This window comes from Balaenoptera borealis (assembly GCF_965194805.1).
Source record: "Balaenoptera borealis genome assembly, chromosome: 2".
NCBI classification, from domain to species: domain Eukaryota; kingdom Metazoa; phylum Chordata; class Mammalia; order Artiodactyla; family Balaenopteridae; genus Balaenoptera; species Balaenoptera borealis.
In genome coordinates this window covers 118804488-118816926 of record NC_138867.1, presented here as the reverse complement: position 1 = coordinate 118816926, position 12439 = coordinate 118804488, and the positions used below count along the sequence as shown (strand labels likewise).

Sequence of the window (12439 nt, the reverse complement as noted above, 5' to 3'; positions counted from 1 at the left end):
GTTGATTCATTTGCAAATATTTTCTCCCACTCTGAGGGTTGTCTTTTCGTCTTGTTTATAGTTTCCTTTGCTGTGCGAAAGCTGTTAAGTTTCATTGAGGCCCATTTGTTTATTTTTGTTTTTATTTCCATTACTCTAGGAGATGGATCAAAAAAGATCTTGCTGTGATTTATGTCAAAGAGTGTTCTTCCTATGTTTTCCTCTAAGAGTTTTATAGTGCCCGGTCTTACATTTAGGTCTTTAATCCATTTTGAGTTTATTTTTGTGTATGGTGTTAGGGAGTGTTCTAATTTCATTGTTTTACATGTAGCTGTCCAGTTTTCCCAGGACCATTTATTGAAGAGACTGTCTTTTCTTCATTGTATATCCTTGCCTCCTTTGTCATAGATTAGTTGACCATAGGTGTGTGGGTTTATCTCTGGGCTTTCTATCCTTTTCCATTGATCTATATTTCTATTTTTGTGCCAGTACCATATTGTCTTGATTACTGTAGCTTTGTAGTATAGTCTGAAGGCAGGGAGTCTGATTCCTCCAGCTGTTTTTTTCCTCAAGACTGCTTTGGCTATTTGGGGGCTTTTGTGTCTCCATACGAATTTTAAGATTTTTTGTTCTAGTTCTGTAAAAAATGCCACTGGTAATTTGATAGGGATTGCATTGAATCTGTAGATTGCTTTGGGTAGTATAGTCATTTTCACAATATTGATTCTTCCAATCCAAGAACATGGTATATCTCTCCATCTGTTTGTGTCATCTTTGATTTCTTCATCAGTGTCTTATAGTTTTCTGAGTACAGGTCTTATACTTCCTTAGGTAGGTTTATTCCTAGGTATTTTATTCTTTTTGTTGCAATGGTGAATGGGATTGTTTCCTTAATTTCTGTTTCTAATCTTTCGTTGTTAGTGTATAGGAATGCAAGAGATTTCTGTGCATTAATTTTGTATCCTGCAACTTTACCAAAGTCATTGATTAGCTCTAGTAGTTTTCTGGTGGCATCTTTAGGATTCTCTATGTATAGTATCATGTCATCTGCAAACAGTGACAGTTTTACTTCTTCTTTTGCAATTTGTATTCCTTTTATTTGTTTTTCTTCTCTAATTGCCATGGCTAGGACTTTCAAAACTATGTTGAATAATAGTGGTGAGAGTAGACATCCTTGTCTTGTTCCTGATCTTAGAGGAAATGCTTTCAGTTTTTCACCATTAAGAATGATGTTTGCTGTGGGTTTGTTGTATATGGCCTTTATTATGTTCAGGTAGGTTCCCTCTATGCCCACTTTCTGGAGAGTTTTTATCATAAATGGGTGTTGAATTTTGTCAAAAGCTTTTTCTGCATCTATTGAGATGATCATATGGTTTTTATTCTTCAGTTTGTTAATATGGTGTATCACATTGATTGATTTGCATATATTGAAGAATCCTTGCATCCCTGGGATAAATCCCACTTGATCATGGTGTATGATCCTTTTAGTGTGTTGTTGGATTCTGTTTGCTGTATTTTGTTGACGATTTTTGCATCTATATTCGTCAGTGATATTGGTCTGTAATTTTCTTTTTTTGTAGTATCTTTGTCTGGTTTTGGCGTCAGGGTGATGGTGGCCTCATAGAATGAGTCTGGGAGTGTTCCTTCCTCTGCAATTTTTTGGAAGAATTTGAGAAGGATGGGTGTTAGCTCTTCTCTAAATGTTTGATAGAATTCACCTGTGAAGCCATCTGGTCCTGGACTTTTGTTTGTTGGAAGATTTTTCTTTTTTAATTAATTTATTTATTTACAGCTGTGTTGGGTCTTCGTTTCTGTGCGAGGGCTCTCTCCAGTTGTGGCGAGCGGGGGCCACTCTTCATCGCGGTGCGCGGGCCTCTCACCATCGCGGCCTCTCTTGTTGCGGAGCACAGGCTCCAGACGCACAGGCTCAGCAATTGTGGCTCACGGGCCCAGTCGCTCCATGGCATGTGGGATCTTCCCAGACCAGGGCTCGAACCCATGTCCCCTGCATTGGCAGGCAGACTCCAAACCACTGCGCCACCAGGGAAGCCCTGTTGGAAGATGTTTAATCACAGTTTCAATTTCATTACTTGTGATTGGTCTGTTTATATTTTCTATTTCTTCCTGGTTCAGTCTTGGAAGCTTATACCTTTCTAAGAATTTGTCCATTTCTACCAGGTTGTTCATTTTATCGGCATAGAGTTGCTTGTAGTAGTCTCTTAGGTTGCTTTGTATTTCTGCCATGTTCGTTGTAACTTCTCCTTTTTCATTTCTAATTTTATTGATTTGAGTCCTCTCCCTCTTTTTCTTGATCAACCTGGCTAAAGGTTTATGAATTTTGTTTATCTTCTCAAAGAACCAGCTTTTAGTTTTATGGACCTTTGCTATTGTTTTGTTTCTCTTTCATTTATTTCTGCTCTGATCTTTATGAATTCTTTCCTTCTACTAACTTTGGTTTTGTTTGTTCTTCTTTCTCTAGTTCCTTTAGGTGTAAGGTTAGATTGTTTATTTGAGATTTTTCTTGTTTCTTGAGGTAGGCTTGTATTGCTATAAACTCCCCTCTTACAACTGCTTTTGCTGCATCCCATAGGTTTTGGATCATCGTGTTTTCGTTGTAATTTGTCTCTAGGTATTTTTTGATTTCCTCTTTGATTTCTTCAGTGATCTCTTGGTTATTTAGTAATGTATTGCTTAGCCTCCATGTGTTTGTGCTTTTTACATTTTTTCCCTGTAATTGATTTCTAATCTCATAGCGTTGTGGTCAGAAAACATGCTTGATATGATTTCAATTTTCTTAAATTTACCAAGGCTTGATTTGTGACCCAAGATGTGATCTATCCTGGAGAATGTTCCATGTGCACTTGAGAAGAAAGTGTATTCTGCTGTTTTCATATGGAATGTCCTATAAATATCAATTAAATCCATCTGGTCTATTGTACCATTTAAAGCTTTGTTTCCTTATTAATTTTCTGCCTGGATGATCTGTCCATTGGTGTAAGTGAGGTGTTAAAGTTCCCCACTATTATTGTGTTACTGTCGATTTCTTCTTTTATAGCTGTTAGCAATTGCCTTATGTATTGAGGTGCTCCTATATTGGGTGCATATATATTTATAATTGTTATATCTTCTTCTTGGATTGATCCCTTGATCATTATGTAGTGTCCTTCCTTGTCTCTTGTAACATTATTTTAAAGCCTATTTTATCTGATATGAGTATTGCTACTCCAGCTTTCTTTTGATTTCCATTTGCATGGAATACCTTTTTCCATCCCCTCACTTTCAGTCTGTATGTGTCCCTAGGTCTGAAGTGGGTCTCTTGTAGACAGCATATATATGGGTCTTGTTTTTTGTATCCATTCAGCGAGGCTGTGTCTTTTGGTTGGAGCATTTAATCCATTCACATTTAAGGTAATTATCGATATGTATGTTCCTATTACCATTTTCTTAATTGTTTTGGGTTTGTTTTTGTAGGTCCTTTTCTTCTCTTGTGTTTCCCACTTAGAGAAGTTCCTTTAGCATTTGTTGTAGAGCTGGTTTTGTGGTGCTGAATTCTCTTAGCTTTTGCTTGTCTGTAAAGCTTTTGATTTCTCCGTCGAATCTGAATAAGATCCTTGCGGGGTAGAGTAATCTTGGTTGTAGGCTCTTCCCTTTCATCACTTTAAATATATCATGCCACTCCCTTCTGGCTTGTAGAGTTTCTGCTGAGAAATCAGTTGTTAACCTTATGGGAGTTCCCTTGTATGTTATTTGTCGTTTCGCGTTGTTGCTTTTAATACTTTTTCTGTCTTTCATTTTTGTCAGTTTGATTACTATGTGTCTCAGCATGTTTCTCCTTGGGTTTATCCTGCCTGGGACTCTCTGTGCTTCCTGGACTTGGGTGGCTATTTCTTTTCCCATGTTAGGGAAGTTTTCGACTATAATCTCTTCAAATATTTTCTCGGGTCCTTTCTCTCTTCTCCTTCTGGGACCCCTATAATGTGAATGTTGGTGTGTTTAATGTTGTCCCAGAGGTCTCTTAGGCTGTCTTCATTTCTTTTCATTCTTTTTTCTTTATTCTGTTCCACAGCAGTGAATTCCACCATTCTGTCTTCCAGGTCACTTATCCGTTCTTCTGCCTCAGTAATTCTGCTATTGATTCCTTCTAGTGTATTTTTCATTTCAGTTACTGTATTGTTCATCTCTGTTTGTTTGTTCTTTAATTCTTGTAGGTGTTTGTTATTTAATTCTTCTAGGTCTTTGTTAAACATTTCTCTTTTTTAAAAAATAAATTTATTTATTTTTGGCTGCATTGGGTCTTTGTTGCTGCACACGGGCCTTTCTCTAGTTGCAGCAAGCAGGGGCTACTCTTTGTTGTGGTGCGCAGACTTCTTATTGCGGTGGCTTCTCTTGTTCTGGAGCATGGGCTCTAGGCGCACGGGCTTCAGTAGTTGTGGTACGTGGGCTCAGTAATTGTGGCTTACAAGCTGTAGGGCGCAGGCTCAGTAGTTGTGGTGCACGGGCTTAGTTGCTACGCAGCACGTGGGATCTTCCTGTACCAGGGCTCGAACCCGTGTCTCCTGCATTGGCAGGCAGATTCTTAACCACTGTGCCACCAGGGAAGCCCTGTTAAACATTTCTTGCATCTTCTCGATCTTTGCCTCCATTCTTTTTCTGAGGTCCTGGATCTTCACTATCATTATTCTGAATCCTTTTTCTGGAACGTTTTCTATCTCCACTTCATTTAGTTGTTTTTCTGGGGTTTTATCTTGTTCCTTCATCTGGTACATTGCCCTCTGCCTTTTCATTTTATCTATCTTTCTGTGAATGTGGTTTTCGTTCCACAGGCTGCAGGTTTGTAGTTCTTCTTGCTTCTGCTCAACAGTAACAATCCTGACTGTGGTGGTAGTTATAAGAATCTCTACTTGGGATTTAAGTGCATAGAACTAAACATACACCTCCCCCCCGACACGCACAAATGAATGCAGGTTAAAAATTCGTGAAAACTGAATAAGTTCTGTTGTCTAGTTAACAGTAATGTACCACTGCAAGTGTCCTGGTTTTGATATTTTACTACAGCTCAATGTAAGATGTCATTTTTATGGGAAGATGGTTAAAGGGTACATGAGACTCTATTATTTTTGCAACATCCTATGAGTCTATAACTATTTCAAAACTAAAAGTTTAGAAATAAAACTCTAGTTGGGAATTCCCTGGCAGTCCAGTGATTAGACTTGGCACTCTCACTGCTGGGGCCCCAGGGTTCCATCCCTGGTCGGGGAGCTAAGATCCTACAAGCTGCTGGGCTCAGGCAAAAAAAAAAAACCCAAAAAACAGACAAAAAAAAACCCTCTAGCAAGTGGATAAAAACTATAAAATCTTTTTTGAAATTGGGGAAATTTGCAAATGGATGAATAGTAGATGACACTTGGGAATTTATTGTCACCTTTCTTAGGTGTGATAACGTATGGTCATCACTCATTCTTAGATGATATGTGTTGAAGTTTTAGAGGTGAAGTGTCAGTATCTACAACTTACTTTCCAATGGTTCAGCAAATACATGCCTGTTATAGATGTTATTTTAAAGTACAGCAAAATGCAAACAATTATTGAATCTAGGTGGTAGGTTTAAAGGTATTCACTCTATTATTATTATGATTATTATTTTGGCCATGTGGCTTGTGGGATCTTAGTTCCCTGACCAGGAATTGAACCCAGGCCACAGAAGTAAAAGCACTGAGTCCTAACCACCGGACTGCTAGGGAATTCCCACACTATTATTCTTTTAAATTTATATTTGAGGGGCTTCCCTGGTGGTGCAGTGGTTGAGAATCTGCCTGCTAATGCAGGGGACACGGGTTCGAGCCCTGGTCTGGGAAGATCCCACATGCTGCGGAGCAACTGGGCCCGTGAGCCACAACTACTGAGCCTGCACGTCTGGAGCCTGTGCTCCGCAACAAGAGAGGCCACGACAGTGAGAGGCCCGCACACCATGATGAAGAGTGGCCCCCGCTCACCACAACTAGAGAAAGCCCTCGCACAGAAACGAAGACCCAACACAGTCAAAAATAAATTAATTAATTAAAAAAAATTTATATTTGAAACATTTTAGAATGAAAAGTTAAAGAGAAAAGGGACAAATTGCTGGTATGTACAACAATGTGGGTGAATCTCAAAAGCATTAAGATAAAAGAAAGAAGCAGACTCAAGGCTACATACTGTAGGATTCCATTTTGGAAAAGGCAAAACTATAAGGACAAAATCAGATCAGTGGTTTCCAGTGGCTGGGGTTGGGGGAGAGGCCTTATTTACCACTAAAGAGCAAGAGGAAAATTTGGAGGGGGGACATATTCTATATTTTGATTGTGATGGTGGTTACATGTCTGTGTTTGTTGAAACTCACAGAAGTGTACACTCAAAAAGATAAATTTTAATGTGCGTATAACACTCCCCAAAAAAGCAGAGGAAAGTAACATGTATAGAAGCACCATTAAAACACAAGCTACTAAAGACCTAAATATAAGACAAGACACCTTAAAACTCCTAGAAGAGAACATAGGCAAAATATTCTCTGACATAAATTGTACCAGTGTTTTCTTAGGTCAGTCTCCCAAGGCAATAGAAATAAAAGCAAAAATAAACAAACGGGACCTAATCAAACTTATAAGCTTTTGCACAGCAAAGGAAACCATAAAAAAAACCGAAAAGACAACCTACAGACTGGGGGAAAATATTTGCAAATGTTGCGATCAACAAGGGCTTAATTTCCAAAATATACAAACAGCTCATACAACTCAACAACAACAAAAGAACACAAACAACCCAATCAAAAAATGGTCAGAGGACCTAAATAAACATTTCTCCAAAGAAGACATACAGATGGCCAATAGGCACATGAAAAGATGCTCAACATCGCTAATTATTTGAGAAATACAAATCAAAACTACAATGAGGAACTACCTCACACCAGCAAGAATGGCCATCATTAAAGAGTCTACAAATAACAAATGCTGGAGAGGGTGTGGAGAAAAGGGAACCCTCTTACACTGTCGGTGGGAATGTAAATTGGTGCAGCCACTATGGAAAACAGTATGGAGGTTCCTCAAAAAAACTAAAAGTAGAGATGCCATATGATCCAGCAATCCCACTCCTGGGCATATACCCAGACAAAACTCTAATTCAAAAAGACACATGCATCCTTATGTTCAAAGCAGCACTCTTTACAATAGCCAATACATGGAAATAACCTAAATGTCCATCGACAGATGAATAGATAACGATGTGGTACATATATACAATGGAGTACTACTCAGCCATCAAAAAGAATGAAATAATGCCATTTGCAGCAACAAGGATGGACTCAGAGATTATCATACTAAGCAAAGTAAGTCAGAAAGAGAAAGACAAATACCATATGATATCACTTAAATGTGGAATCTAAAATATGACACAAATCAATATATCTATGAAACAAAAACAGACACAGATATAGAGAACAGATTTGTGCTTGCCAAGGGGGAGGCAGGGTAGGGGAGGGAAGGATGAGGAGTTTGGGATTAGCAGAGGCAAACTATTATATATAGGATGGGTAAACAACAAGGTCCTACTGTACAGCACAGGGAACTATATTCAATATCCTGTCACAAACCATAATGGAAAAGAACATGAAAAAGAATATATATAGGTATGTATGTATGTATAACTGAGTCACTTTGCTGTACAGAAGAAATTAACATGACATTGTAAATCAACTATACTTCAATAAAATTTTTAAAAATTACAATAAAACACAAGCTATAGGGGGACAAAGATCTTATCTAAGACTTGTTTGTTGTCCTTATAACATACTTGGCATCTAATAAGCACTGAATAAATATTAGCTCATATGTGCAGTAAGTTTCCCCCCTCCCCAATAAAACCCCTGTATTCCAGGGACCCTCAGCTGTGCAGGGCTCTGTAGTACGGGCTGGGCACAAAGCAGCTGCTCCATGACTGTTTGTGGAATGGGTGATTTGGCCTTGTCTTACTCACATGGGTTTGACGTATTTTCTGCTGCATCCTCTGGAACAGTGAGGTCCTTCGGTGTCCTGTATCCTGATGCTCTCTGTGGCTATGTTAGGGACCAGCAACAGCTCCAGGAAGTGGCACCTGGCTGCTTCAACAGAGGCCCAGGAAAATGCATTTACCTTTCTCCTGAGACTTGTAAATCCAAACCAAACTTCCTTCTCCATGCAGCAAAAACTAGTTCATATTAAAAAGAAAAAAGGAAGTTAGAAATTCTCTTTGCAAACATAAAATGCTAAATAAACATGACACTTAGTTTTCCAACATAATAACTACTATTTGGCTTTCTCAGTACCAAGTCCCTTCACAGGTTCCGTGTTATCCTCATAGCACTTGAATGTGGTGGCTATTGTTAGTAGCCCCATTGCACAGGTGAGATAACTGAGGCTCAGACAGGTGAAATGACTTGCCCTTGGCCACACCCTGGGTTGCTCTGACAGCTGACCCTACTGCTTACTTACCTGCTTTACTATGTGCTCTTTCACAGAGTGTGCCGCCCCCCACCCTGCCCCCTTTCAGCCACTAGCTCTACCCCTACCCAGCAGACAGCCGTTATGTACAAACACTGTGGGTCCAACAGCACCATATGGGCCATGAAACTCTCTTCTTCTGACACAGAATGGAATGTTCTCTCTGCGGTGGGGTGAGCAGTCACATCTAGGTCAAATATGGAAGGGAAGGGGCGGGTGGGGTGAAGGAAGGGAAGGGGAGGAGAGAACATGCAGAAAACACCAGATGCTCTTTCTAGTTTTAAAAAAACACAGGCATTAGGGAACACAGATTTTTATCACAGGCTGTTAGGAGGGAGAAGGGGGAGGGGGAAGAGCAGGCTGTGGAGGAAGACAGGGCTTCTATCCAGACCTTAGAATTGGGTCTGGGTCCCAATGATAATGATAATAATGATGGTGAATGATGACAACAATAGTCACAGATGCTGTGTGCCAGGTGCCGAGCCAAGCGCTCCACATGAATTATCTCAGGTAACATTCTCAGTAACTTTTCAAAATTAACTACTATTATTTTCATTCTCATTTTTCAGATTAGGAAACTGAGGCCCAGAGAGTACATACAAGGAATCATATATTTTCATATGTACAGACTCATGTAATTCATTGAATGAGGTCAGGAAGGACACACACCAATCTAACAGTAGCAATTACCTGAGTCGCCCTCCCCCACCCCACCCCCCACTTCGGGGGGGGTGTAAGTGTGACAAAGGTGGGGAGCTGTAACTTTTTATTGTATTGTGTAATATTTTTTACAAAGGGAATGTGTATCCCAGTATGTGCTAAGAAAGAAAGAAGGAAGGAAGGAACCAAGGGAAGAGAATGGAAAAAGAAAGGAAGAAAGAAAGAAAGAAAGAAAGAGAGAAAGAAAGAGAGAAAGAAAGAAAGAAAGAAAGAGAGAAAGAAAGAAAGAAAGAGAGAGAGAAAGAAAAGAAAGAGAGAGAGAGAAAGAAAGAAAGGAAGGAAGGAACGAAGGGAAAGAAAGAAAGAAAGAAAGAGAGAGAGAAAGAAAGGAAGGAAGGAAGGAAGGGAAGGAAAGAAAGAAAAGAAAGAAAGAGAGAGAGAGAAAGAAAGAAAGGAAAGAAGGAAGGAAGAAAGAAAAGAAGAAAGAAAGAGAGAGAAAGGAAGAAAGAAAGAAGAAAAGAAAAGGGTGGGTGGTGTTAAAGGCTGTGTCCAGGGATCCGCTAATTTGGAGCTGGGTCTCTCAGACTGCAGATCCCAGTCCCTAACCATAAGGTAGCACTGCTTTTCAAAGAAAGTCCCGAGTTCTTGCCCCCAAACTCCTGACTGTGAGTAGCAAGGAGGAAATGACTTCTGAAAGGCGTCGGCCCGTTGCCCCACCCGCCTTCCCTGGGATTCCTGGGGGGACAGGGTCACTCGCGTGTCTCAGCCCCCAGGGGAGCCCAGTGCTCGCCATCCAAGCCCGGGGCCCGCCCACTGTCACGGAACGGACTCCGGGCCAATCAGCCCCGGGTGATGCCACGCCGGGAGACGACAGTGGCAGGAAATCAAGGTCAAGGCTCCGGACACAATGGGGCCATTGTCGGTCTCCAGTCAGTTGACTTTCAAGCAGCAGTTCTCCATCCACCCTCGCTCCTTCTCCCCATCCCCGCCCCCTGCCAGGAAGTCATCCAAACCCACTGCCTCCTTTTCAGCCTCCGCCCGAAGGAAGCCGCTTTCCGTATCCTACCCCAGACCCGGGAGGCCGGGCGACCCCGTGCGTGTTCTGTTACATCCACCAGGTGGCGACAGAGCACCGCACTTCTGAGGGCGGGTGGGGAGGCAGGGGCCGGTGCCGATCTGGGCGAGGGGGGACCCAGCACTTCTTGTTTTATCCAAAAAACCAAGTCAGATTATACTTTCCCTCACTTGTACTCTGAGGTCACCGGGACCTGAAATCTCAAGGCAAATGGCAAAACGGCCGTAGACAACAGCACTTTTCCCTGATGGAGAGGAAAGCCGAATGGAAACCTCCTTACTCTGGAAATCATAGCATGTGGAACTTGACCACCTCTCTGGTCTGGGTTAATCAACTGGCTGATTGATTGGTTATGTTCGTATATAAAAGTCATCTCCAAAAGGTCTTCCTGCCCGCTGCCCCTCTCCCCCACCCCCCCAGTCTAATTTATGCCCCCGCTGTTGTTCTGCCTTAGAATCAGCTGTAGTTTTCCTTCTTGGCGTGTATCACAATTTGTAACTGGACACATATTTGTTTGATTCTTTTCCACTGGTATATATGCTCCATGAGAGCAGGCACCGGGTCCGCTTTTGTTCACCAATGCATCCTTGGTGCCTAGTATAGGATCTGGCACACAGTAGGTGTTCAATAAATAATTGTCAACCTAATAAATGAATGAGGGCCCTATTGAGTAATGAGAGTAGGAACAGGGCTTCAGGATCCTGACAGTTCAGCATGTGTGAATACAGGCAGTGCCTGGGCCCATTAACAGGCTGCCCCTGCCCCAAACTATCAAATTAGAGAGGCTGCCCCTGACAGAGAAGAGCTTGGGGTCAAGACTTCTGATTCTGGGCTCTGGCCACCTGGCTCCACAATCTTCCCTCCACCGTGCACATGATGGGCAACTTTGCACATATCACTTAATAGTTCTGAGTTTCAGTTTCCTCATCTGTTGACCCAGTGGAACCTCAGGCCCTTCCTGGACCAAGTAAGTGGTCAGATGCGAGAAGATTCAGAACAAATGCACCCCAGTACACAGGATCCTCCTGACATCTGCTGTCCTCACTTGTGTCACCCGGGGACGTGCCCACACCATAGCAGATCCCCAGCCCCAGCCCTGGGGAAGGAAGAAGAGCTTTTCAGGGAGGTGACCAGGAGAAGTCTGTCACTGGATCAAAAAGGCCTAGGAAGGGGATCCTGGGCAGCGTGCCAACCCCTGAGGTCAGCATTCCCCATTGTTACCAGGGACTCTTGCAGCCCCTCTGCAAAGTGGAATAGGAAGCAAGCCAGAGGATCTGAGGGCCCAAACACTCAAGCCAGCGGCACATCACACATGGAGGTAGCTGAGAGCACAGACTCTGGAGGCCTATCCCAGCTCTGTGGCTTGCCAGCTTTGGCAAATTACTTCCCCTAAGCCTCAGCCTCCTTGCCTATAAAATAGGGGCAATGATAATAGCACTGAACTCCTAGGGCGGTTTTGAGGATTTAGTGAGATAATACATGAAACATCCTGGCACACAGTGGGTGCTGAATAAACATTAATGTTACTACTATTAAACATTCTTTCTTTAGCTCCTTTATCACAAGGTTCTATCCGTTTGGAGTTAAGGGACCTGACACCCAGAGAGATAAAGTAACTTGCTTAGGGTCCCAGGATTCAAACCCAGGTTCCTTTGATTCCAGAGCCTGGGCTCCTGGGAGGTGAAGGAGGTGGTCCCTGGTGCCCCAGGCATGGTGGGGTCAGAGCAGGCAGCAGTGGAGAGGCGGGGAGAGAACCCCCCAGGGCAGGTGGGTGCTGAGGGCACCTATAGAGCCTGGTGTGTCAGACTGAGCCACAAATCTCCGCTCACCTGTGCCCCCAGGAGTTTATGGTCCCTGATCACCCACTCTGTCCTCTTGGGCTTGGGCCCCTCCTTCTCTCCTCTTCCCTCTCGAATGCAGTCATCTCGACTAACAAAAGTGACCATGGCTACTCTGACATGTGAGTGATGCCTGCTGGCCAGGCCAAGCCAGTCAGTGGGCCAAGCTGAGCTCAGGCCCCTTCCCACGCGCCAGGGTGCACGGGCCCTTCCACCCCAGCAGTAGAACCCTCCTGCTCCCTCCCCAGTTCTGCAAAGGTGGGCCAGGAGCTGGGGCAGAACTGAGCTTGAGGAAGAAGAGGTCAGAAGGGCTGCAGAGTGTAGAAGATGCTGCCCTGTGAGGCCTTGGGTTTGGGAGTGAGCGGGCGTGGTGGGGG

General features: G+C 42.8%; 1 long non-coding RNA gene across 2 annotated transcripts in view; it reads right to left on the bottom strand.

The window, feature by feature from the left end:
* LOC309622691 overlaps nucleotides 1-12439 on the bottom strand; it is a 34025-nt gene that overhangs the window by 11394 nt on the left and 10192 nt on the right. For both annotated transcript variants that reach the window (XR_014241058.1, XR_014241059.1), the window contains exon 2: nucleotides 7987-8196. This is a non-coding gene — a long non-coding RNA (uncharacterized lncRNA). The remainder of the gene's footprint in view (nucleotides 1-7986; nucleotides 8197-12439) is intronic.